A 26,903-nucleotide genomic window follows, 5' to 3' on the forward strand; every position below is an offset into this window, starting at 1 on the left:
TTAGAAAAGGCAAACCTTTAACAACTTTCTCAGGCAATGCAAGAATTGTGCATGTCCAGAAGGAAAAACCCTGAGAGAACAAGAGAACTAGATTAACCATATTTGAGAAATGACCAACTCCTTCATTTAAATTAACATACAGCACGTCTCTATAAGGCAATTATACTACTAAACTGGTAAAAATAACTGGTAAAAATAAAATTTACTTCCTCAAAGTAGGGATCATCATGTCTTACTCTCTTCATTCACAGCACAGTACACCTTGCACTTAATGGGCACTCAAACTAGATAATATAGTTTTCAAACACTTATTTTATCATTGTTTTACCTGCCATAATAAAATTCATTTATTTGCGGTCAGAGTCTGTGATCTAGCTACAAAAAAATATTTAAAGCATACTAACCAGATTAAAAAGCTAACACTTTTAAACCCAATACTATTCTTATCTAACTTAAAATACAAAACTACAACTAATATACTATAGAGATAGTTGTACTGTCTCCGATGAAACTGATTACAAGTTGGCTCAAAACGTGTTTGTTTTGTTTTGTTTTGAGAATGTAGTAAAGCGTAGCATCATAGCAATAGGCTATCTAGCATATAACCTGTAATTTCAATTGTGATTTTAAGTCACTGTACCCTATTTAATCTCAATAGAAGTTGTAATAAATTACAGATTTAAAGTCCTCAGAAGTATTAAATTATACTCTAAAAAAATGTCTGTAGAAAGTCAGGTTCAATTTTCAATATGTTATCAGTCCATCTGACTTATTAACTATTTAAGACTGTAGCATTATTTATCTAAAGTAGTATAGTCTACCAAACCTACAAGACTCTTACTGTATTATTAAACAGATAACACACAGTCAAAGTAGGCACAAATGAAATTTTTACGCCTTTAAAATAATTGCTTTATAGGGGAGAAAACATTTTCTAAGCAAGTTATTTTCTGCGAAGTTTACTATTCTGTTTTTTAAAAACTGCAACAGATTTTGTTTAATTTATGAATAATATACAACAAAGTAGGAAGAAGTTGAATTTAAAACTAATATTAGTGTCTTTAGTAAATCAAATACTTTTTTTAATTTCTAAAAGGGAAGAACTGGCTAGTCAAATGCAGCCAAGTTTTATATTTTCTATCAAATTCTAAAGACAATTTTCTTGGTAAGCCATATGTAATCAAATATAGTTTATAATAAATGACTACAAAATTTTAAAGGGGGGGAGACAGTGACTCATATTTTGTTGATTTGATTATTTCAATATCAATCAAGCCTAAACTATTTTTTTTCCAATTAGAAAAGGTGTTCCAGCATTAATAATTATATAAAATAAAGAATTTATCTGACCACCTCTGGCAATCCTTTATTTTCAATGTGACCAAGGGTTATACTAAATAATCAGTCTTTCACAATTTAGATCCTTACCTAAAGGAAAAAGGAGAGCTCAAAGGAGCAAAGTATTATACTTCTCTTTATGCTTCTCTAAATCTCCACTTCTTTTAGGTGTAACCTTTTTGGTTAAGGAGACAAAAAAAAAAGACAAAGCAGCAAAGAAAATGCAACATGAAAAAGTATCTGGAAATCTAATCTTCAAAAGAAGAGATGGCGCTTCCTTGGTGGCACAGTGGTTAAGAATCTGCCTGCCAATGCAGGGGACACGGGTTCGAGCCCTGGTCTGGGAAGATCCCACATGCTGCAGAGCAACTAAGCCCGTGTGCCACAACTACGGAGCCTGAACTCTAGAGCCCACGAGCCACAACTACTGAGCCCACGTGCCACAACTACCGAAGCCCTCACGCCCAGAGCCCATTCTCCACACAAGAGAAGCCAACGCAATGAGAAGCCCATGCACCACAATGAAGATTAGCCCCTGCTAATAGCTACCACAATATTTCACTGACATTATAACAGAGAACCCTGGTTTCTAGCAACTTGAACATTTAAATCAAAACAGATTTCTAAGTCTCCCAAATCCAATTAAGTCACCCCCACTACAGCCCAGCTTTTTCTACCTCATCTGTCCCCCTACCTTCCCTCCCATTCAGTCTCCCTTAGGAGTGAAAAATTCTCAGAAAATTAGAGAAATTATTTGGGTCAAAAAAAATACATTTCAGGTAAAAAATATTATCCTTGGTTTGTTTCATTTCAAAGACTTCTCTGTTAGAATAAGATAGCTTTCTAAAGTATTGACTTGGCATTAACTACTAAATATAAAACACAAAGTAAATCAGTTTAGTGACTTAGCTGTCCCCAAACTACAAATGCCACCCTAAAAATATAGTATTTCCAATACTCATCCAGTTCTTTTAATTTCCACACAAGTAGTAAGAACAGAGGCTCTAACACCCTAGCATACAGTGGTATGCTTCAGAATCTAGGCAATATGTTGCCTTTGTGTAGTGACACATGGCCCAAGTATCAACTGAGGAGAACAGCATGATCTGCTAAATCAGTCAAGGCCTAATTTAACAAACATTTAGGTAAAGTGTATTACATACATCCTCTAAATATCTGTTCTAGCTTGGTCCTAACAGTGATTAAGATAAAGCCCAAAACAACAGCTGTGACAAAGCTACAGAAGCAGCACACTAACATTAAATTGTTCTTCCCCAAACCACTCTTTCTTTTTTTTAAACAATTTTATTTATTGATTTATTTATTGGCTGTGTTAGGTCTTCGTTGCGGTGCGCGGGCTTCTCACTGTGGTGGCTTCTCTTGTTGCGGAGCACGGGCGCTAGAGCACGCGGGCTTCAGTAGGTGCCGCGCGTGGGCTCAGTAGTTGTGGCTCATGGGCTCTAGAGCGCAGGCTCAGTAGTTGTGGCTCACGGGCTTAGCTGCTCTGCGGCATGTGGGATCTTCCCGGACCAGGGCTCGAACCCGTGTCCCCTGCATTGGCAGGCGGATTCTTAACCACTGCGCCACCAGGGAAGCCCCCAAATCACTCTTAATTATACCAACCCAACCAAAAGAAGTGGACTGTATTTCCTCAAGTCGGTCACATAAGTGCTTTGGCTATCCTAAAATCCTCCACTGATTCAAAACTTCTACTCCAAATCTATATTCCCTATATTCAACTTATGTTAAATGCTTAAAGGTACTAGACAAAATGTATTTTTTTAAGCAGTTGAATCCAGAACCAGTAAGGACGTTTCAAATAATTTATTTAGACTTACATATGTATCATACAGAAAGGGTTCCCCATGACACAGCTTTCAGCAAGTGGGGGTGGGGGGCGGGAGGGAACACCCTTTCAAAAATAATAAAATACACTGACAGCTTCCTTGATTTTAACAAAGTTCTAGGAATTTGTCAAAAAAGTAACTTCCAATTTAAACATACCACACTGGGACTTTCAACTTCAGATATTAGGAAATTAGGACAGCTGCAAACCCAGAAATTATACATGAAGATTTCTTTTGGCAGCAACAATATAATCATGTAGCAAGTTACTTTATGTCCTTTAATAGTTAAGAGGCAAGAATAATTCTGAAGGAATATTTTTAAATGGGGAAAATTTCACAGTTCCTTGGAATACCTTTAAATCTAAATATTGCCATGACATTTTCATCTCCAAATTCAAACGTATGTAAAGTTGCAATGGAAACTATTTTTAAAACCTTTGAATTAACTAACCACCAAAAATGCAATTCTAATCTACCATATCATCACCCTCAGTGGTGAACTGCTACAATCAGAAAAGCATATTAAGAAAGTTAACTTCAGGGCTTCCCTGGTGGCGCAGTGGTTGAGAGTCTGCCTGCCAATGCAGGGGACACGGGTTCGAGCCCTGGTCTGGGAAGATCCCACGTGCCGCGGAGCAACTGGGCCCGTGAGCCACAATTACTGAGCCTGCGCGTCTGGAGCCTGTGCTCCACAACAAGAGAGGCCGCGATGGTGGGAGGCCCGCGCACCGCGATGAAGAGTGGTCCCCACTTGCCGCAACTAGAGAAAGCCCTCGCACAGAAACTAAGACTCAACACAGTCATAAATAAATAAATAAATAAATAAAAGACCGTGAATTTCTTTTAAAAAAAAAAAAAAAAAGTTAACTTCAAAAGTTACCAAAGGGGGCTTCCTTGGTGGCGCAGTGGTTGAAAATCTGCCTGCCGATGCAGGGGACACGGGTTCGAGCCCTGGTCTGGGAAGATCCCACATGCTGCGGAGCAACTAGGCCCGTGAGCCACAACTACTGAGCCTGCGCGTCTGGAGCCTGTGCTCCGCAACAAAGAGAGGCCACAATAGAGAGAGGCCCACGCACCACGATGAAGAGTGGCCCCCGCTTGCCGCAACTGGAGAAAGCCCTCGCACAGAAATGAAGACCCAACACAGCCAAAAGTAAAAAATAAATAAATAAATAAATATTAAAAAAAAACAAAAACAACTCACATTAAAAAAAAAAAAAAAAAAGTTACCAAAGGGTGAGAGAGTGGCATGGACATATTTACACTACTAAATGTAAAATAGATAGCTAGTGGGAAGCAGCCGCATAGCACAGGGAGATCAGCTCGGTGCTTTGTGACCACCTAGAGGGGTGGGATAGGGAGGGTGGAAGGGAGGGAGACGCAAGAGGGAAGAAATATGGGAACATATGTATATGTATAACTGATTCATTTTGTTATAAAGCAGAAACTAACACACCATTGTAAAGCAATTATACTCCAATAAAGATGTTTAAAAAAAAAAAAAGTTACCAGAATAAGTCATTCTAATATTCAAATGGAAAATAACATGCAAACAAGTATTCCACTCAATGGATGTGAAACAGGCTTGGGAAACAGCATTTTAGCACTCTGAAATTTACATTTTCCTCTTCCACCCTTACATATAGATGCCCTCAATGCTGATGTGTCAAATATTTAAAACGAAGCTCAATCAAAAAGTTCACTTGACAGCTGTTGCTATTTTAAGTTGCAAGAAAAAAAAGGGGGGGGGGCGGGCTTTCAATAACCTGCATTCAACAAATACTTATGTGCCCTGCCATACTAACTACAGCAATCTACCTCTGTAATTTGCACCGTTTTATGATACCCCATGACAGAAGATCCAAAAAATTAAAATAGTATGATCTGAAACTTCTTTTCAAGCATGTTTACAAGAAGAATTATCTCATAAAAACCATCCACTTTTATGTGACTCTAAAACTCCATGCCCAGAAGCCAATGACTAGTTTTTAAGCAATATAATGACAAATTCAATGGAAAAGATATTATGACAATAGACTAAGGCTGGCTCACCATGTTATGATCTGCTTGCCTAATATGCATGTTTAGCTGGTCAGCAATGTCCAAATATAAATCTGAAATATTTAATGGCTGGTTCTGTTCTAGATTTCAAGCTCATTTTATCTTTCTAAAACATAGTTTTAATCTAAGGCTCTCCACAAAAAAATTTTTAAATACAGTCCCTAGAGTATAAAAAATTAAGGAACAAATTATTCAATTTTCCCATAAATGCAGAAAAAAACCGCACAATGAAATGTCCAAAGTATCAAATATATCAGCACACTTTTACCTTAACACAAATTAAAAACAAGTTTCAAAAATAGAAGAAAAATAAACTTCAATGAGGTTGAGCATTATGTTTCATAAATAAGAGTTCCCTGTACTTTAGGAATGAACCCATAAATATACCAAAAAATACTCTGTTGATTTAAAAGTAAGGAACTTTATTTGGTTGGTTACATTTCAATTACTCTTAAGTGGCATATAAAGACATAAGGTAACCAACAAAACTATAAAAACTATGTTTCAAAAAAAGGTCAGTCTTATTTTGTTTACTTAAATACTAAGTTTAATCATGACTTATCAAAATCTTATCATGGCTCACTGTATAAAATTAGCACCGCACTTGCAAGCATAAGCAGAATCTAGACTTATCAAACATATGGTGAGGCATGCCTAGCTTCTGAAAAATCAAATGAGAATGCAGGATTAAAATGTCTTTGGTTGGGTGACAAACAAAAAACGATCCTGTTTAAAAGTTTGCATCAAAAATTTGATCAAGAGAATCTCTTAAAATTTTAAAGCGCCCAGCAATTAAATCTTGGAAATAAACTGAAATGGTTTAAATATAAATCCTTCTTCCACTTCAGAAGCTAGACCTAACAAGCAAATACCTAAAATAGAAAAAAAAAAAAAAATTCACCCCCATCTCCAAACTACTAGAAGGTATGCATAAACACAGGCACAGGCTGCTCTACCAGCTAACTTTTCTGGCCCTAGACCAAAGAGACATCAAAGCTGACAACAGAACCAACCATGAGCTTGCCCTGTAAACTAGACGATAATCTGAAAAACTTCACTGTTGCTAAAAGAAGCTCCTTTTAATGAGAAGCAGCGAACGGCAGGTGGAAAAATAAATTCTAACAGGGCAGCAAGAGGTTGTGAAAACACGGTTCAAGGACTGAACGTGTTATGACTGCTCTGTAACAGGTCCAAGGTAATTTACGCACACACCCTTCAAGCGCAATTCCTCAAGCAGAGATAAGATTGGGAAACAACAGGCTTCGGCCAAGAGCCACATACCATTTTAAAACAGCCGTCTCCCTCCCGACAGGAAAACATACATTCTCGCTCATCCAAAGTCTTTCCGCGAGTTCTCCCAGCGCCGCGAAGGGAAGCGGGCGGCCGCCACCCTAACGAGAGACGCCGGCAGCAGACCCGCCGCGCGGCCGCCACGCCTTCCTCAGGCCGCGGCGGGGGACGCGGAGCGGCGGATCACATTTCTCCTCCCCAACAATCACACGCACTCACGTCCCCAGAGGTGACACCCTCCAAACCCGCCGCTCGGCGACGCTGGGGACTGGGCCACAAAGCCAGGGACGCAGCCATCGGCCGCGGCGCTCAAGTTGCGTGCGTGCGTGTGTTTGTGTTTGTTCCCCTTTAATGAAAGACAAGAGGTCTCCGTAGTGACGGCCCAGGCTGCGGTGAGGGAAGAGGCCCCATGTGGGACTAAACAAAACTTCGGTTGCTGGGAAGAACCGTTGCGCAACCCTGGCAGGGGGCGGCGGGGGCCGCCCGGCCTGGCCCAGCCCAAGCGCGGCTTCCCCGAGGCTGCGCCACCGCGCGCAGGAACCACGCGCGGCCCCCGCGTCCGGCGGCCTCGGGCCCGGGGCGCCCCGGCCTCAAGGGAGACGCCTGGCCCCGCCACCCCGCGGGGACCGGGACGGAAACGCGGGGCATGAGGGCACGGGGATGCGGATGGGGGTGCAGGACGCGCAACGGGTGCGGGCCGCTCCGGGGACGTCGGGCCCGCGAGGGTCCGGAGGAGGGCCCCGCTGGCCAGCCCCCCCTGGAACGCAGGCGCGGCCGGTGGAGCCGGTCCCCCCGCCCCGGGGTGGGGACGCCCCTCGCCCCTCGCCCCTCGCCCCTCGCCCTATTCCCTTACCTTCCTAGAGGCCTGCGCTCTCCCCTCTTCGGGCGGCCGCAGCCCTGAGCATGTCCGGGGTGGGTGCGGGGCCGTGTCGGGGACAGGGAGCCAGGCGCTTCAGCAGGCGGCACCACCCAGCCCGGGCTCAGCCCCTCTCCGCGGCCGCTGCCATCTTGTCCTGGCGGCTGAGAGGAAACGGCGAAACACCCTCCCCCGACCGCTGCTGCTGCTGCTCTGGCTGCTGAGCGCCGGGCCCGTGTCCCTCATCTTCCTTCCCGGGGATTTGGGGTGGGGATGGCTTGGCTAGGGCGAAGGGGTGGTGAGAGGTCGGGCGGCCGGCCTCCCACTGCTGGGGCCTACGGGCGGCGCGCGGTGCGGGGCCCGCGGCGGTTGGGGCCCATTCCTGACGCCCCCGCCGAGAGAGGAGAAGGAAGACAACAGGGCGCGGCGGCGGCGGCGGGGCCCGCGGCTCGGTCTCCTCAGGTCGCTGCGCTGCCGGCAGTCGTCACGGAGGCGGCTACCGCCGGCCGCCCCACTCTCGGGCCCCTCCTCCGCGCCCGCCGGCCTCGGTCGCCGCCTCCGCAGCGCCACCGCTCGCCCGGCCGCTCTGCGCGCCGAGCCCGGGCGGCCCCGCTCGGCTCGGCCCGCGGCGCCTCTGTGAAGCCCCTCCCCGGGGCCCGCCCGCCCGCGGCCGCGCCCTTGTGTTGATAGCTTCGAGCCCGCCTGGCGGCCGGCCGGAGTCTGACCCGGAGCTCCCTCACGCCAGCGCCCCCTTTACTGTTCCGAACCTCAGTCTTCGGCCCACTCCGCCAAAAATATATATTGTAAAAGGATCCTAACACCAAAGAAAGGCTGAAAATGCGGAAGCGGATTTTACAGGCCTTTCGAGATCCCGTAATCATAGTTTCCCCTGCCACCCCTTTGGGATCTGTTTCTTGGCTTTTTTTTTTTTTTTCTATCTTTCTTTTTTTAAGGTCTAATAATAAGGGGAAATGCTTAAAGTGAACAATTCTAGTCTAAAATAGGTCCTTCCCGCTCCCCCATCCCAAAGGGTCAAGGGTCAAGGGTTAAGGTAAAATCAGGTTAAAGAACGAGGAAAAGGCCCGCGTGGAAATTTTCCAAGAGCATCTCTGTGGTCCAAACCCCCGTAAATATCAAGTTCACCCACCTCTGCGTTGATAATTCTCCATCAAGGTAGTCAGTTCCACTCCCAGAGACTAGTTACCTTCCTCATGGAGACTAGGAAATCAACAGAATGGCCCATCTCAAACAACGGAATCACAGAACCATAGAATTTTAGAGATGAAAGAACGTTAGAGATCCTTGGTCCAAACTCTTTAAGTAGGGCAGGGGTTCAAAGAAGTTTAGGTTACCTACCCAAGGTTATACAGCCAAGCCCAGGTCTGCACTCCCTCGCTCCTTCTCTTACCTATCAAACAACTGACCTTCTAAGTATCATTCAGAGTTAATCTTTTTAAATATTCGTTTCTTTTTGTCCTGAATTAGTGTTTAACCTTTTGGGAACACCTTTCTCTGAGGAGTGGAAGTGCCCTCTCTTTGTTCCCTTCATAATCTTCACTAGGAGGATTGAACCTACCACACAAGGATTTATCCCCAGACATTTTCTATTGCAGTAACTGAGGCAGGGCCTAAAGGGAGTGGCAAATTGCTGCATATTTAATTCCACACCTTGACTCCCTGCTGCTTTTCAAACTGGGAGAAGAGTATTCTGAAGAATACCTTTAAAAGAGAAAAAGGATAGTATGCCCTGAGGCAGTAGGAAATAACATTTTCGAACAACAGTTTTCTTCAAGTTAGGATAACCAGTTGCAAAGGTTTCCAAAATAGAAAAACAAAACACTGACTGTCTCTCAGATAGCAGCATATTAGCCATTCCTTTTTACTTAGTATTTAGTTACTTTTGATTTTTTTAAAAAAGTAATAGTTAAAAGAACCAAAAAAGGATAAAAACATGACTCAAAGGAGAAAGTTACAATAATAGAAAAATCTATCAGTGAAACAAGGAAAATATTCCACTAGAACTTCAAACTTTCAGAATTTTTGCAAAACATTTCTCTGGGTCACCCCTAATGGAAGGCTTCCATTCTCCTTATTACAGCATTGCTACATCTATGAAGGAAGCTGAAAAGGGGAAGGATTTTTTTTTTTTCCAGGACACAGTAAGTTCCAGGAAAGGATCCTGTCATCTTTTTTTTTTTACGATTGTATTGTGAATGCCTAATACACTAGCTGATTTATAATAAGTCCTTAGTAAATATAGCTGAATAAGTAAATGAACACTATTAGTTCAGGTCTTCCTCCATTTTATACCTATTGTCTCCTAACTTAATCTCTTTACCTCCAATCTCTCCCTCTCCAATCCATGCAGAACACCAACCTCCAGATAATTCTTCAAAGCCTCTGATTTAGCCAGTTTATGAAATTTGTTTTAAAAAATGGAAAATTTTCTGTGTTAAGTTTTTTTTTTAAATGCAGATTACTGCTTCCCTGGTGGCGCAGTGGTTAAGAATCCGCCTGCCAATGAAGGGGACACAGGTTCGAGCCCTGGTCCAAGAAGATCCCACATGCAGCGGAGCGATTAAGCCTGTGCACCACAACTACGGAGCCTGTGCTCTAGAGCCCGCGAGCCACAACTACTGAGCCCGCGTGCCACAACTACTGATGCCCGCGCACCTAGAGCCTGTTCTCCACAACGACACCGCAACTAGAGAAAGCCCACGTCCAGCAACGAAGACCCAACGCAGCCAAAATAAATAAAAATTTTAAAAAAACAACAACAATGTTGTGATAGTTTAAAAAAAATAATAAAATAAAATAAAATGCAGGGCTTCCCTGGTGGCGCAGTGGTTGAGAATCTGCCTGCCAATGCAGGGGACACGGGTTCGAGCCCTGGTCTGGGAAGATCCCACATGCCGCGGAGCAACTGGGCCAGTGGGCCACAACTACTGAGCCTGCCCGTCTGGAGCCTGTGCTCCGCAACAAGAGAGGCCGCGATAGTGAGAGGCCCGCGCACCGCGATGAAGAGTGGCCCCCGCTTGCCGCAACTGGAGAAAGCCCCCACACAGAAACGAAGACCCAACACAGCCATAAATAAGTAAATAAATAAAAATCTTTAACTTAAAAAAAAAAAAAGCAAAGGTAAAAAAAAAATAAAATAAAATAAAATAAAATGCAGATTACTAAATTGTACATGAAAAAAAGTTTATGAATAAAAAGATGATAGCCAAAAAATTTCATAGTCTTTTCATTCAAAAATATTGCTTAAACACTATGTACTAGGCACTGTGCTATGATCTGAGAATACAGTGGTGAAAAGTGAGACACGCTGTGAGCTTATATTCTGTCTAGAAAGTTGGCTATCATACAAATAATTAGTAATAATAACAGGCATTGTAAAAGAGAAGTACAGGGTGGAAAGAGGGGACAGAACAGGAGAATCTATCAAATGGGGGGCGTGGGGGGGGACAGGGGGGTGGGGAGCCATGGAAAGACTGGTTCATTTCTCATCCTCCAGGACTCACTAAATGCTCACTTCCTCAGGGAAGAATCTCCTGACTTCTCTGACTAAGCCAAATTTCCATATATCTTTCCTCTGTAGCATTTTTCTCAGTTGCCATTTTATGTTTATTTTCTGGTTGTTTGATTAATGTCTACCTCTTCCACCAATAAGAAAAGTAGAGAGCACATCTTTTTTGTACTCCATTGTATCCTCAGCACTGAGGCAGTGGTGCATAGCAGATGATCAACAGGACCAGTTATATACATACAGGTACAGGGCCCAGTACAAAGTGAAAAAGTGGGTCCCCTTGTTCAAAATTATTAAGGATTTCAAGTTGGTGACAGAGGAGAGTGAAACCAATCATGGGGACTTTCTAAGCACAGGACTATGTGCAAGTACACAGGTTGAATTAAAGTTGAGATCTAAAGGATATAGGAATTAGCCCAAAGAAAGAGAGAACACTTGAGGGCAGAAGGTAAGATTTATGCAAAAGTCACGTAGAAAAAAAAATGTGATAAAGAGTACAAATTTGAGAAACTGATAGTTTTTAGTCAGAGTGAGAGGATAAATCAGAAGCAGATGAGGGTAGAGGGAGAAGCAAGGTCCAGCTTGGGATCTAGGACTTCATTCTACTGGCAAAGGAAGCTATTGAAGGATTTAAGGAGAGACACAGCATGATCAAAGAAGCTATAGGCTTTGGTGTCAAAACCATCTATTTTACTTCTTTCCACTTTTCTGTATTTTTCAAATTTTCCTTTCAATCTCATTCAGAGTAAAAGCTAAAAAAAACGTACAATGGACCTAAAATGGTCTATAAGGCCCACAAGGAGCTCACCTCCCACTTTCTGTCTCCTCACTCCACCCACAATTTCTCAAAGACGCCAGTCACTCTCCCTTCTCAGGTACCTGGATCATTCCGGTACCTCAGGTGCCTGAAACATTCCCTAAGTATCCACGCACCTCCTTTTCAGGTCCTTAGTCAAATTTCCCTTCTCCATGCAGCCTTCCTCAGAAATAACCACCTATCTATACACATAAACTCCCCATTTTTTATCCTTATCTTTATCCTTAAGTTTTAGCACGATCTAAGATACTATTTTATAGGTTTTCTTTCTCTTCCACCTACTCCTCACCCTGACCCAGACAGTAAGCTTACAAAAGTAACAATATAATATTTGTAAAATGAACAAATGAATTTTCTCTGTAAACAGTATGAAACACTCCATAAACTCAGAGTGCAAACAGTCACAGTTGTTTGAGATCACCCAAATGTGAAATCCAAGACCTCTTTCCCTCCCTCTCTCTCTCTCTCTCCCTCCCCCTCCCTCTCTCTCTCTCTCTCTCTCAGGTCTTTCCCTAACCCCCACACCCCAAAATTACTCCAAAGGAGGACAGCACTCCTCCGACTTACCTTGTGTTCATCATTGCCCTGTTCCTCATTTAGCACCTAGAGGTTCCAATATGCAGAAATGGCCCTCCCCAGCCTTAGGGGATGAGGCTGATACTTCTCCAAAAGAACCTTGGAATTTTGTCACAGAGCCTGAGTCATCAACCCACATTCCTGTTCCTCAAAGAAATTGGGGATTTGTTGCTGTAGTTGCTGTCTTCCTCCAGACCCTAGGTATCCTTTCCTGCCTTGGTGGGGAGTGGGGAGAAGAGGACTTAGTCAACCAGAAAGAGCTCCCAACTACAAATCTCTGAGGGGAGAGGTTCAGCAGGGAGCCTCTGTCTCCACCCTCCTCGGAGCTCCTGGCCATTTTATGCAAATAATCAACTTTCTCCCTTGATATCAGCTTTGTGTACCTGGGCCTCAGGGATGGGCAGGTGGGATCAGAAAAAACGTTCCTTCTGGATTGTCTCACTGCTGCCTACATTTGCATGACAGAAAGACCCACTCAGGTAACTCTTTGTAGCCCGTAGATCTGTTTCCATTCTTTAAAAAAAAGGTTCCCACTAAACACAGATAAAAATAACCTCATCTTAATCTGGAAATGCACAAATCTCTCTTTTTTTTTTTAATTTTTTTTTTTTTTTCTTAATTTTTGGCTGTGTTGGGTCTTCGTTTCTGTGCGAGGGCTTTCTCCAGTTGCGGCGAGTGGGGGCCACTCCTCATCGCGGTGCGCGGGCCTCTCACTATCGCGGCCTCTCCTGTTGCGGAGCACAGGCTCCAGATGCGCAGGCTCAGTAGTTGTGGCTCACGGGCTTAGTTGCTCCGCGGCATGTGGGATCTTCCCAGACCAGGGCTCGAATCCGTGTGCCCTGCATTGGCAGGCAGATTCTTAACCACTGCGCCACCAGGGAAGCCCCACAAATCTCATCTTAATTTGGGAGTTTGGTACTACAGTCAGCACAAAAATCTCATATAGCAAAATTCAACCTTGATTTGTGAATTTCCAAGGTATAGTAACCATTGTTTTGTGCATATAACCCTACACAATAATATGTACATATTAATGATCTGCTCTTTGTAGGTAGTCATAAGGTAAATGTTTCATGTGTTTCACCTCTTAGAGCGCTTAAGAAAATTTATGAAGATAATACATTTTCAGCTTTTCCAGTTTCATCATCTTCTTAAGATGGAGTCTAGCAATCACTCTCTTTGTTACAGTTTTTCTGTTAAATCTTTAATTTCTTCCTCCAGGATGGTGAAGACACTAACACACCCACTCACCTGACACCCAAATGATGTCTCCTTTGTTGAAGAATCCTTAAAATCCTTGGCACATTATTTCTATAGATAGGTTCATTTGTGTCATATTTTAGCTTCCACATATAAGTGGTATCATATGGTATTTGTCTTTTTCTTTCTGACTGACTTCACTTAGTATGATAATCTCTAGTTGCATTCTCCTTCAAGTTTGATTGAATCCATTGCATCAGCTTCTGGAGAAGAAAGGCCTGCCGGCACCCATTCTGTTTACATTTTCCATCCTCTCCAGAGCTTCTGGAGTTTAATTCTCAGAAGTTAAATGTACTAATGATACAATTTAATGGAGTAGCATAGTTTTTATATTGGGAAAAAAATGTTTAAACTAAGGAAATGCAAAACAGACAAATAAACCGTCGATCTTGTTCTGATCTTGACATTTCCCTGCTCACAAACCTTCAGACTGTTTCACCTATTAAAAATGTGTGTATTTCTTAATTTGGCTGTTGAGGGACATTGCAGCTGGACTCCATAAAACCCTTTCTTCCATTTTTCCTATATGCCCTGTGACCCTACTAAGGTGTGATTTTCTCTTTCCCCAATGATAACCGTTATTTCTCCATGCTCATGCCATTTGTCATCAGTGTTCCCCTCCCATCATTCATCATCAGTGTTGCCCTCCCATCATTGAAATCCCAACCACCCTTCAAAGTCAAAGTTAAATGTTCACTCCTCCAAACAGCTTTGATTGAACATACTATTCTTAAGTGATATAAGTGCACCCCGCAAATACTTTTTAAGTCCTACCATTTGCCAGATGCTGTTTTGAATGCTTTTAATTACTCAAGGATTACTATTACTATCCTCATTTTATAGACGAGGGAATTGAATCACAGAGAGATGAAGAATCTTGTCCAAGTTTGCACAGTAAATAATGGAGCTGGATTTGTAATTAAGCTGTCTGTCCTTAAGCATCTAGCCCAAATCACAGATTTCTTACTAAATGCGTTCTTTTCTTTCCTTTCCTTTATTTTATTTATTTATTTATTTTTGGCTGCTTTGGGTCTTCGTTGCTGTGCGCAGGCTTTCTCTAGTTGCGGCGAGCAGGGTCTACTCTTCAATGCGGTGCGTGGGCGTCTCATTGCGGTGGTTTCTCTTGTTGCGGAGCACGGGCTCTAGGCGCACGGATTTCAGTAGTTGTGGCGCACGGGGTTAGTTGCTCCGCAGCATGTGGGATCTCCCTGGAACTAGGATCAAACCCGTGTCCCCTGCATTGGCAGGTGGATTCTAAACCACTGCACCATCAGGGAAGTCCCTCTTTTGTTCTTTTTTATGGCTGAGTAATATTACATTGTGTGTGTGTGTATGTATATATATACATATATATACCACATCTTCTTTATCCATTCCTCTGTTGATGGACATTTACATTGCTTCTATGTCCTGGCTATTGTTAATAGTGCTGCAATAAACGTTGGGGTCCTGTATCTTTTCAAATTATGGTTTTCTCTGGGTATACGTCAAGGAGTGGGATTGCTGCTTCACTTCTTCTTTCTTTGACCAAAATATCCATTCCTCCAAGTAAATTCAAGTTTAATCTTAAGGAAAGCATGCTATTTAAACCATCCTTTAAATTTTTATGTTTCAAAATAGTCAAAGCAGCCAATAGCCCAAATAAAGCCTTTGTTGGAATTAGAAAAGGCACTTCTCATGATGTTTTGCTTCCATCTGTCAGAAAATTGTCTTACTATATCAATTTTGTTGAGGCAGCACACTTTTCTGCCATATGTCTGAAAGGCATCACAATAAACATACAGATTTGTGATGTTTGGAGTGTGACTCATGCCCTCCACCCCAACCCCTCACCTGCAGCAGCCCTGCTGATACAGCCTCCCTTTCTTGTCCTCTGACCCTCCCAGGAAGTGGCAAAAGGAGACTGGTCAAGGAGGAATCAGGAGACTACTAAGTTAACCATGTGACTCTGGGTGCATTTCATACCTTTCCAGGTCTTTTTCCTCATCTTTAAATTTGCTATAATAGTGCTTATCTTGCAGAGAAGTTTACAATTAAATGAGATAGATTATGCAAACCCAGTATATGGTGGGCTCAATGTGAAGGTTAGGTGACCACCTTGGATGAAAATCATCAAAATATACAAACTTCCAGTTATAAGATAAATAAGTATTAGGGATGTAATGTACAACATGATGAATATAATAACACTGCTCTATGTTATATATGAAAGTTGTTAAGAGAGTCAGTCCTAAGAGTTCTCACCACCAGGAAAAAAATTTTTTTCTTTTTCTTTTATTTTATATCTATATGAGATGATGGATGTTCAGTAAACTTCCTGCGATAATCACTTCATGATGTATGTAAGTCAAATCATTACGCTATACACCATAAACTTATACAGTGCTGTATGTCAATTATATGTCAATAAAACTGGAAGAAAAAAGAAAAAACGTCAGGTGAATCTAAATGTTGAAGAATGTCTGATTAGTAAAATTTCAGGCTACGTGGAGAACATACTTAGTGTTACATTGCTCAGTCTATGTCCCTTTTGAGATCAGCCCCAGAAGTCGGAGAGAAAAAGGGAAGGGTTGAGCTACAAAAGGAAATGTTTGCCTTTCCTCAAGATTCCCTTTCTCTGCCTCCCTTCCTCCTCTTCTTTTCTACTGCAAGAATGATTGGTCCTCCCAAGCTTAAACCTCTCTACTTCCCTTTACTGCATTCAGTGTTATGTCTGGACCATCCTTTTCAGTTTTGTTCCACTTTGAGAGGGGCAATTTTCCCTGAGAGAAGAGAATTGTCTTGCCCTAAATGCAAAATTCTGAAGTCCATCCTGGGGGTATGCCCCAACCAGAAAGTTTCGAGTCCTAACTGTCTGGATTACTCTCAGTTAATAATCAAATAGCAACCGAAATTTCTGCTCAGACTAAGTTCACATTTACCTTATCCCCAATTGACCCCCAAATTGTCTGCTTTGCCTTCAATACATATAAGTATAGTTATTTATGTCACTTGCTCACTACTCATATGTCTAAATTACTATGTAGTTAAATTAATTAAAAACAATTAATCTTGTTTCTTTCTTGAAACATTGAACCCTGTTCAAGTATTTTCAGGGCTTCATAGTTTTTTGGGTTTTTTAAAAATTTGTTTATTTTATTTATGTATTTTTGGCTGCGTTGGGTCTTCATTGCTGTGCACGGACTTTCTCTAGTTGCGGCAAGCAGGGGCTACTCTTCGTTGCGGTTCACGGGCTTCTCATTTCGGTGGCTTCTCTTGTTGCGGAGCACGGGCTCTAGGCTCGCCGGCTCAGTAGTTGTGGCGCACGGGCTTAGCTGCTCCACGGCATGTGGGATCTTCCCGGACCAGGGCTCAAACCCGTGACCCCTGCATTGGCAGGCGGATTCTTAACCACTGCGCCACCAGGGAAGCCCCTGCAGATTTTATAAGGCAAGTTTTTTGGGGTTTTCAGACATTTGAATAAGTGTATCTTCAGCCTCAGAGCTTAGTATATAATTACAAATCACCTGAATTTTTTTTCTGAATCTAGATTTATGTATGATACATGATTTCCTATCATATCAATTACATAAAAACGACACTAATATACCATTATTTTAGTTCTACTGAGCCTGTGCTCTAGAGTCCGTGAGCCACAACTACTGAGTCCTCGTGCCACAACTACTGAAGCCCACGCACCTAGAGCCCGTGCTCCACAACAAGAGAAGCCACCGCAACGAGAAGCCTGTGCACCACAACAAAGAGCAGCCCACGCTTGCCTTAAGAAAGCCCGCGCGCAGCAACAAAGACCCAACGCAGCCATAAATAAATAAATAAATAAATTTATATTAAAAAATATTTAAAGGTTTTCTAAAAATAAAATAAAATCTGCAAAAGGGTAAATACACTCATGACTCTCCTGTGTTTATAAATTTATTTCTTGTCCCCAAAACATTTAAAATAAAATTTTAAATACCACGGTTTTATCCTCATCATAACAACGTACTTCTATTATTGAAAAAAAGAGATAAATCATGGGCTACTTTAATATCATCGGAAGAAACTTAGAATCTATGGTACATATTTATAATTATTATTGTTTATGTCTGTGGTATTGTCTTCAAATAATTTAGAGATTCCTGTAATGCCTTGTGCTCAGGGTTTTTATGAGTTAGGATCACAAATTAGAGAACACAGAGGCATTTGAAATCTTCCCAGTCAAAGCTGGTGTAACAATAGCATCAGATCATCTTTCACCTACACTACTGTTCCTTATATCTTTGTGCCTCAGTTTCCCCATCTATAAAATGGAGACAATAGAATGATACACACCTCATAAGAGTGTTCTGAGGATTAAATGCATTAATAGCTGCAAAGCGCTTAGACAAGTCCTGGCACAAAAAAAGAATTCATAAACATTGGCTGCCATCTTTGTCATCAATCTCATTGTTTCTGTTCTTGCCCCACTAAAGTCCATTCTCTACACAGCAGCCAGAGTGATTGTTTAAAGGTATAACCCAACTTATATATCCCTGCATTCAATACATGTTAATTTATCAGTGCATCTGTTTAAAAAATATGTCCATAAATTCTTTGATACTCCTCTCTTCAAGAAGTGAATCCTAGGGCTTCCCTGGTGGTGCAGTAGTTAAGAATCCGCCTGCCAATGCAGGGGACATGGGTTCGAGCCCTGGTCCGGGAAGATCCCACACGCCACAGAGCAACTAAGCCCATGCGCCACAACTACTGAGCCTGCGCTCTAGAGCCTACGAGCCACAACTACTGAGCCCATGCACCACAACTACTGAAGCCCACGTGCTCTAGGGCCTGCATGCTGTAGCTACTGAAGCCCGTGTGCCTAGAGCCCATGCTCTGAAACAAGAGAAGCCCCCGCACCCCGCAACTAGAGAAAGCCCACGTGCAACAAAGAAGACCCAGCACAGCCAAAAAAAAAAACAGAATGAAGCAGAAATAATGGTGTGCAACTTTGGACACTAAGTCACAGAAAGATACTGTGGCTTTCACCTGCTATGTTGAGAGCAGCCCTTTGGAGAAACCAAGGAACTGAGGCCCCTAGCCAACAAACATATGAAAGAGTTTAGAAGGCAGACTTTCCAGCCTCAGTCAAGCCTTCAGATAACTTTAGCCCCTAAAAGATCCTGAGCCACAACCACAGACTTTAGCCCCTCCTGAATTCCTGATCCGCAGAAACTGTGAGATAATAAATGTTTGCTCTTTTAAGCCACTGAGTTTTAGGGTAATATGTTCCATGGTAAAAGATAACTAATAAAATTACCCACTATGTCCTAGACAATTTTCTAGGCACTGGGTATGAAGCAGTGATGTACAGAACAGACAAACTCTGTGTCCATGTGTGGCATTTACATTGTAGTGGAGCTGACAGAATATAAACAAGAAATAAATAATGTCAGGTAGCAATAAATGCTCTGAAGAAAAATAAAGCAAAAGAAAGACATAGAGAGAGCCTGGAGACTGGAGTGGAGACATGATGGTAGGGGTCGGGGGGAAGCATTTTTAAACAGGACATCCAAGGAGATGGCTTTAAGCAGAGACCCAAATAATAATATGAAGGAGGGAGCCACATCATTATGTGGAGGAATCGTGGTTTTGATTTTTGTTTTTTTCTTCTAGATTGATCAAATAAGAAATGTAAAGACCCAAAGGCAAGAAAGAGCTTGACATATTTCAGGAAGAGCCAGGCCAGTGTGGCCAGGGAGAAGAGATCAAGGAAAGAGTGGTGTGAGGTAAGATCTGTGGGTAGTCAGAAAGACCATGGAGCTTCGTTTCCCAAAAGCTTCCTAAGCCAACCAGTGAAATGAGAATAACACGAATACTCCTTCCCAAGGGCCACAGACCTACCCCTCTGACCTCATCCCCTCCCAGATACCCCTCAATCACTGCATTCTGGTCACACTGGCTTTCTGCTAGCATTGAACACCCTCTAAAAATATCATGTTCATTTGCTTACATACATGTTTATTTCGTCTCCTCTCACTGGAATGTAAGCTCCACCAGAACAGTAGATTCTCATAAAACCCTGTCAGATGAATGAAAGGAATATATTCCTTTAAGACAATGCAACAACATTACAGCCTGACATACTCTACTACAAGGGCTTGCAGTAAGTCACCTCTCCGTAGAAGAGCAAATCAACTCCCACAGGAGGGTGGGCAAGCCCTGAGCCATAGGTAACTGGAACTATGAGTTAGACATCCACAGGCTTATGGGATTCCAAAAGTTATGTATTTGACTCCAGTAGATACATTTCTCCCCTCTTAGTCCAAAATAAAGATAGTAATGCATGTATCCATCAAATTATGATTGCAGAATTCTTTTTCATAAAAGGATATGTAATTTACTACAATTTAACATATCAGCATAATATATTAAAAGTTATTAAACTTTCAGACAGAGCAAAATTCAAATCCTGTCATTTGTTTCCTATGTGACTTTGGGCAAGCTACTTAATCTGTTTAAGCCTCAATTTCTTCATCTGTAACTAAGGAGATAACAAAGCCTACCTCTTAGAATTGTTGTAAGAATTCAGTTAGATGCCAAGAAGTAAAGAAGTGCTCAACAAAAACAAAAAACCCATATTGATGAGGGGTATGTCAAAGAGACACAGGAGCCAACTGAAAGAGCTCTCAATGGGCAATCTGGAACTTTTTTTTTTTTTTTTAATTTTATTTATTTATTTATTTATTTATGGCTGTGTTGGGTCTTCGTTTCTGTGCGAGGGCTTTCTCTAGTTGCGGCAAGTGGGGGCCACTCTTCATCGCGGTGTAAGTGGGGGCCCCTCTTCATCGCGATGCACGGGCCTCCCACCATCGCGGCCTCTCCCGCTGCGGAGCACAGGCTCCAGACGCGCAGGCTCAGCAGTTGTGGCTCACGGGCCCAGTTGCTCCGCGGCACGTGGGATCCCCCCAGACCAGGGCTCGAACCCGTGTCCCCTGCACTGGCAGGCAGATTCTCAACCACTGCGCCACCAGGGAAGCCCTGGAACATTTTAAGCAACAAAATACATAAAATCGTATTGGACTATAAGAGAGTATAAAATAAATATCTGTGAGTCTATGCTGATGTAAATAAATGATTAAATAAATAAACTGTGGGAGAGAAGAGACAATTCCCATGCAGAAGAATCAAAAAATGTATGTAGATATTCCATTGTCAAGAAGATGGACCACAACTTCCCACTCCTTAAGTGTGGGCTGCACATAGTAATTTCCTTTCAAGAGGACAGTATCCAAAGGTGTGAGGGTGGGGATGAGTAACTTTATAGTGGAGAAACCTAACAAACACTATCTCACCCAAGTGAACAAGGTCAACATCAACAATGATAAATTGCATGGAAACTGTGTATCCTTGATATAATATGATGAAAATGGCACTTTATCTCTGTGGTTTTCTTCCCCAAAATCCATAACACCAGTCTAATCATGAGAAAAACATCAGACAAGTTCCAGTGGAGGTGCAGCCCACAAAATAATTGACAAAACTTTCAAGGTCATCAAAAACAAGGAAAGTCTGAGAAACTATCGTAGCCAAGAAAAGCCAAAGAAGACATAATAAATAAGTGTACTATGGTACCCTGGGTGGGACCTTGGGACAGAAAAGGCATTAAAAGTTAAAGGAATCTGAATAAGCCATGGGCTTTAGTTAATATATTAATACTGATTCATTAATCGTAGCAAATGTACCATACCAGTGTAAAATATTAATAATAAGAGAAACTGGGTATGAAATATATGAGAACTTTCTGTACTATGTTTTCAATTTTCTTAAATCTAAAGCTGTTCTAAAAAACAAAGTCTATTCTTAAAAATTCAGTCAGAAAAAGTTTGTAGAAAATTTATATGAAGTCTTCAGCACAGAAGCTACTAGTCATTGTAGATACTGTGGTTCATCTAATCTTAGCCATGGTTGATAGTAAAAAACAATCATTATTATTTTATGGGCCAGCAAGAAAGAAAAATTGCTGTCAATTAAACTATGACACAATGCCTTAAGAATGGTCCTGCGAGATGTATGAATTGGTCATACCAGCCTCCCATTACTCTGAAGTATATTTCATCAACTTTCAGTAATTTGGCATGTTCTCCAGCTCTCACTTGCATGGCTTGGTTTATGATAGGCAATCTTTTTGCATACATCTTCATAATAAATTGAAACATATCTTCATTATTTATGAATAGCTTACTTTCTTCCATCTCATAAAGAATTTGTTCCTTTGCAAAAAAAAAAAAAAAAATGGAATTACAGTTATTTCCTGAATGACAAATATTTACCAAATATCAAATTTATGCCCTGCTGCTCTGTGTCTGTGCCTTTCTGTCAATAAATTTTTGTTTCAATGAAAAATACTAGTGCCATCTTTTCCCATTTTAAGCAGCAATTAAACTCAACACCTATAGCACCAACAATGCACGTAACTGAATTAAAGTGATGGCAGTTTGAACAATTATAACTAAACTCACAAAAACAACTCAGCAAAGACAACCAGGTCACAAATGCTGCCTAGTGGATAGTAATTCTAAAACATCATGGATTATAAAATATAAGCAGCATCCTGATTTCAGAAATGTTAAAATGTGGAAAAGAAATGTGTGTCTTAGAGAGTTTGGATAACTAACTGTGTTACAGCCATACAATGGAAACATTGCAGCATTAAAAAAGAAAAAAATCTACTTTTATTTACAGAGAAAGATATCTAAGGTACATTGTGTTTAAATGTTGTTACATATGATTTATTTCTGTAAAATAAAAAATAATATATTAACATGTATATGTATTCAAATATATATGTATTTTACATTAATGTAATTGTTAATAGTAATTATTACTGAGAAGTGGGATTATAGTGCACTTTAACTTTCTGTTTTGTTTGGGTTTATAAAAATAAACATATTTTACTCACATAATCAGTAAAACATATAAACAATCAGGAAATGAAGAACCTTATGGTAAATCTTTGTATAAAGTTAATGATTATCCACTGGTAAAATGTCTTCATTTAAAAAATATTTTTAGGAAAAAGATTAATTGTACCAGAAACAGTACGAGGTGCTTTCCCATACATTCTCTTAACTAAGAGAAAAACAGAAAGCTGACTATTTATCACAGAGATTATAAGGGAAATTCCAATATAGAATAGAATTTTGGGCTAGATTGATAGTCTAATTTTTTAGTACAATTATAACATAAATGATGACTATTAGCAACTATTAAGTATCTAAAAGACTGAACTAATATGTAACTAATTTTAAAACACCACTTTAGGAAATAACATGCTCCCATGAAAAATATTCTTATTAATAAATCCTAACTCAAGGATTTAAAGAATCGAAAATTGCTACCACTTTTCCAGTTAGGGGAAATAGGTTAATCAATAACTAAAAGAGAGGAAGTGTGCTTAGTAGAACCAGGTATGTTCACTTTAGTTCAGTCTCTCTGTCGCAATATTTAAAGAATGAATTGACTTTCATACTGATTCTCTAAAATCCTGTATCAGATTAACTATATACACTCACACCACAGACACACGCAGGCATCTACATGTATGCACACACATATAACATGATCATTCCTATTGTTACAACAATGATACTTATCTTGAGTTGATATAATTCCAAATTAGACGGGCACCCATCTAAGCAAATTAGGAAGTGTTGCTTTTCTTGTATTTGCAAAACAAACCCAACATTTTAAAAACACAGCCTAACGCTGTTTTAAGTTTTGAAATGAGGAAACAGATGACAGGCTTAAGGGAACCCTAGACTAGATATTTGTAAGATGCAAAGATTTCACAGTTGTTGTGGTTCTCTTTTTTTTTTTTTTTTTTTTTCAATTTATTTATTTATTATTTATGGCTGTGTTGGGTCTTCGTTTCTGTGCTAGGGCTTTCTCTAGTTGCGGCAAGCGGGGGCCACTCTTCATCGCGGTGCGCGGGCCTTGCATTATCGCGGCCTCTCTTGTTGCGGAGCACAGGCTCCAGACGCGCAGGCTCAGTAATTGTGGCCCACTGGCCCAGTTGCTCCGCGGCATATGGGATCCTCCCAGACTGGGGCTCGAACCCGTGTCCCCTGCATTGGCAGGCAGATTCTCAACCACTGCGCCACCAGGGAAGCCCCCTGTTGTGGTTCTCTTAAAACAAGCCTTTCTAAAGGAGAATTATGACTAATTAAGTATGAGTAAATGAGCATATGCAGGAAATTTGATAAAAATCCAACAAATTAGGGAATAGTCCAGAAAATCTCTTGTGGGTTGTGTTCCGTACAAGTAGATAAGCAACTTTATAAAGGTTCGTGTTCTTTAAAGAGTTCTCCAAAACTGGCATCATAGGAAGATGGCACCATTTAATACATGACAATTTTGTCATTCTTTTCTTGTCAAAATGAAAAAAATTCTGAAAAGTAAAGGAAATTAATTTGTAAACACTGGACATAGAAGGGTTTCATTTTTTTAAAAATCTTGAGTCAAAACTAAACTAACTCCTTAGATATTATTTAACTTGCTACACCGGAAGTTTGCTTTAAGATTTTGCAGATCACAACTGCTGTAATGCCAACAAAAGCATCTGTAGTTCAGTAGGGTTTAACTCTTATCAAATATTACAGAATAGTTCTCTCTGCTCCTGAAATACTGGGTTGTATTACACCTTTGCATCTGTCTGTGGGAATTATGTTACAAAAGGCCCAACTTTACTTATGTTTCTATGTTTTCAAGTTCTTAATGTAACATGCTGTTAAGGCTGGCATTCAGGAAAGAGACAAATTACTGAAAATGACAAAATATCAAATAGAAAAGAAGTTTGCACAGGTAGTAGACAAATATTATAAGTGTTATTTTATTTCATAGGGCCATCACTGTAAAAATTTTATATATCCTTTAGATAATAATTTACTGTACTATAAAGGAAAATATTTTAAATAAGGAAACTTCACCAAGTAATCCTCACTGGAGATCTACACAATTCCCTCTTTCCCTTATACTGTGTACATTCATAGTAAGAAAATGAAAAGTCAATATAGAAGGATTTCAACCCACTTTTTTTTTTTTTGGCCACGCCAGGCGGGTTGTGGAAACTTAGTTCCCTGACCAGGGATCAAACCCCACCCCAGAAGTGAAAGCACCAAGTCTTAACCACTGGACCGCCAGGGAATTCCCTCAACCCACTTTTAACATGAACTTTGAAAAATTAGGGACTTATACATAGAAGGCTAGCTTCCTTTATATGAATATACAGCTCCTACAAATCATTAAGAAAAAGACCAACTTGGGACTTCCCTGGTGGTCCAGTGGGTAAGACTCTGTGCTCACAAAGCAGGGGGCCTGGGTTCAATCCCTGGTTAGGGAACTAGATCTCACATGCATACCACAACTAAGGAGCCCCTATGCTGCAACTAAGGAACCCGCCTGCTGCAAGTAAGACCCAGTGCAACCAAATAAATAAATTTTAAAAAAAGAGAGTTTGCATGCTGCAACCAAGACGTCTGCATTCCACAACTAAAAGAGCCCGCATACTGCAACAAAGATCCCCACGTGCCGCAACTAAGACCCCATGCAGACTAAATAAATAAATAAAATTAATTAATTAATTAATTTTTTTAAAAAATTAATTAATTAATTTATTTATTTTTGGCTGTGTTGGGTCTTCGTTTCTGTGCGAGGGCTTTCTCTAGTTGTGGCAAGCGGGGGCCACTCTTCATCGCGGTGCGCGGGCCTCTCACTATCGCGGCCTCTCTTGTTGCGGAGCATGGGCTCCAGACACGCAGGCTCAGTAATTGTGGCTCACGGGCCCAGTTGCTCCGTGGCATGTGGGATCTTCCCAGACCAGGGCTCGAACCCGTGTCTCCTGCATTGGCAGGCAGATTCTCAACCACTGTGCCACCAGGGAAGCCCAATTAATTTTTTAAAAAAGAAAAAGAACAACTTGATACAAGAAAAAGAAAAAAAAAGAGAAAGGTATTTATCCTACAGATATACTCATACATTTGTGAAATAATGCATATATAAGTATATTCTTTGCACTGTTGTTTATAATACCAAAAGATTAGAAACAACCGAAATGTCCATCAGTAGGAATCCAGTTAGATAAATTATGGCATATCCATACAATGGAATACTGTGCAGCTATTGAAATAAAAATGAAGCAGATTTCTAGGTACTAATCTGGAACAATCACCAAGCTATACTGTGAAAAAAGCAAGGTCTAGAACAATGTGAATAACATGTGCTTAATAGTGTGCAAGATAAAGATTTATGGGTATATGTATATATTCAAATATATAGAATATCTCTGAAAGAATAAACAAGAAACTAAAATTTTCTAAATGAAATTTTTTTTGTAGTTACTGTATATGTACCAAGAAAGCTAATAACTTAGGGTTTGGTTGTGTTGTTGTTTTTTGTATTTTGTTTTGGTTTGGGTTTTGTTTCGTACTCTCTCCAGGAAATTACCTGGGTAAGTAGGGGCCAGAAGAAGAGAGACTTACTTTTCATTGTATAGTCCTTTCCATTTTTTGAAGCAATCGCTAAGAAGGATATGCCTTTGATTTCACAAAAAATTGACAGCATTGATTTGAGGATTGAAGAGGAGACTGCCTGCTACAATTCCCACTCACATGAGAATCCCGCTAAGTTAAAGATGGGATGTGGCAGCAACTGATGGCTTGGAGAGAACCAGGCAAGTCTTTAAGAAACTGGTCAATTTCCATTTCACCTTGTGGGGCTCTCCTCTTTTATTTTTCAGTATATTTTATTTCCTGAAAAAGCTCCTATTCTCTATTCCACCCCAAGAAATGCATCCCTTTAATCAACAGTGTAAAAGAGGTGTTCTCCAAATTTTAAAATTGTAAAATCAATTTTATGTCAATATTTCATGCAGAATAAATTTAATTTTTGTCATACATTTATTTTATAAGCTCATTTGCATTCATATTTACTTTTATCAAGTCAGTTAAAAGGAGCAATGAAGCCATTTTGATGAATGTGAAAAACAGAAATCAAAAGTTATATATAATCATTTGTCTTATATCTGCCTTTTCCTCCAATTAATTTTTATACTTTGTTTTGATTGTATAGTATCACAATATTCCTTATCACAGAAATATATGGTTACAGGGAGTAATAGGTTGTTTATGTTTTGTTTTTTTAAATAGTGTGCATTGGAACTTTGAGTTGTTCTTTGATTAAACTCATTCAGAAATGCAAAGATTTAGGATAAGTTTGTTTCAAAATTGCATCCCTAATAACAATTTTTTATATTATAAAAGTCAGATAAATACTCAAAACTTACATAATCCAATAATCATGGAATCTACCTATAATAAG

At 40.6% G+C, this 26,903-nt stretch overlaps 1 protein-coding gene and 1 long non-coding RNA gene across 5 annotated transcripts in view; one reads left to right on the forward strand and one right to left on the reverse strand.

Annotated features, from left to right (window-relative positions):
• The window catches only part of HIPK3 (homeodomain interacting protein kinase 3), a 95,700-nt gene extending 87,708 nt beyond the window's left edge, over window positions 1–7,992 (reverse strand). For 2 of the 4 annotated variants that reach the window (XM_082343666.1, XM_082343667.1), the window contains exon 1: window positions 7,390–7,992. The gene's annotated coding sequence lies outside the window, so the exon portion shown is untranslated. Of the gene's footprint in view, window positions 1–6,527; window positions 6,659–7,389 lie in introns of those variants that run through there. The other 2 variants (XM_082343669.1, XM_082343668.1) reach the window with 2 other exon arrangements.
• Window positions 6,811–10,152, forward strand: LOC309606578. The gene is made up of 2 exons (XR_014231941.1): window positions 6,811–6,928; window positions 9,868–10,152. It is a non-coding gene; the product is annotated as an uncharacterized lncRNA (long non-coding RNA).
• Window positions 10,153–26,903: the final 16,751 nt, after the last annotated feature.

This window comes from Balaenoptera borealis, assembly GCF_965194805.1.
Source record: "Balaenoptera borealis genome assembly, chromosome: 11".
Taxonomy (NCBI): domain Eukaryota; kingdom Metazoa; phylum Chordata; class Mammalia; order Artiodactyla; family Balaenopteridae; genus Balaenoptera; species Balaenoptera borealis.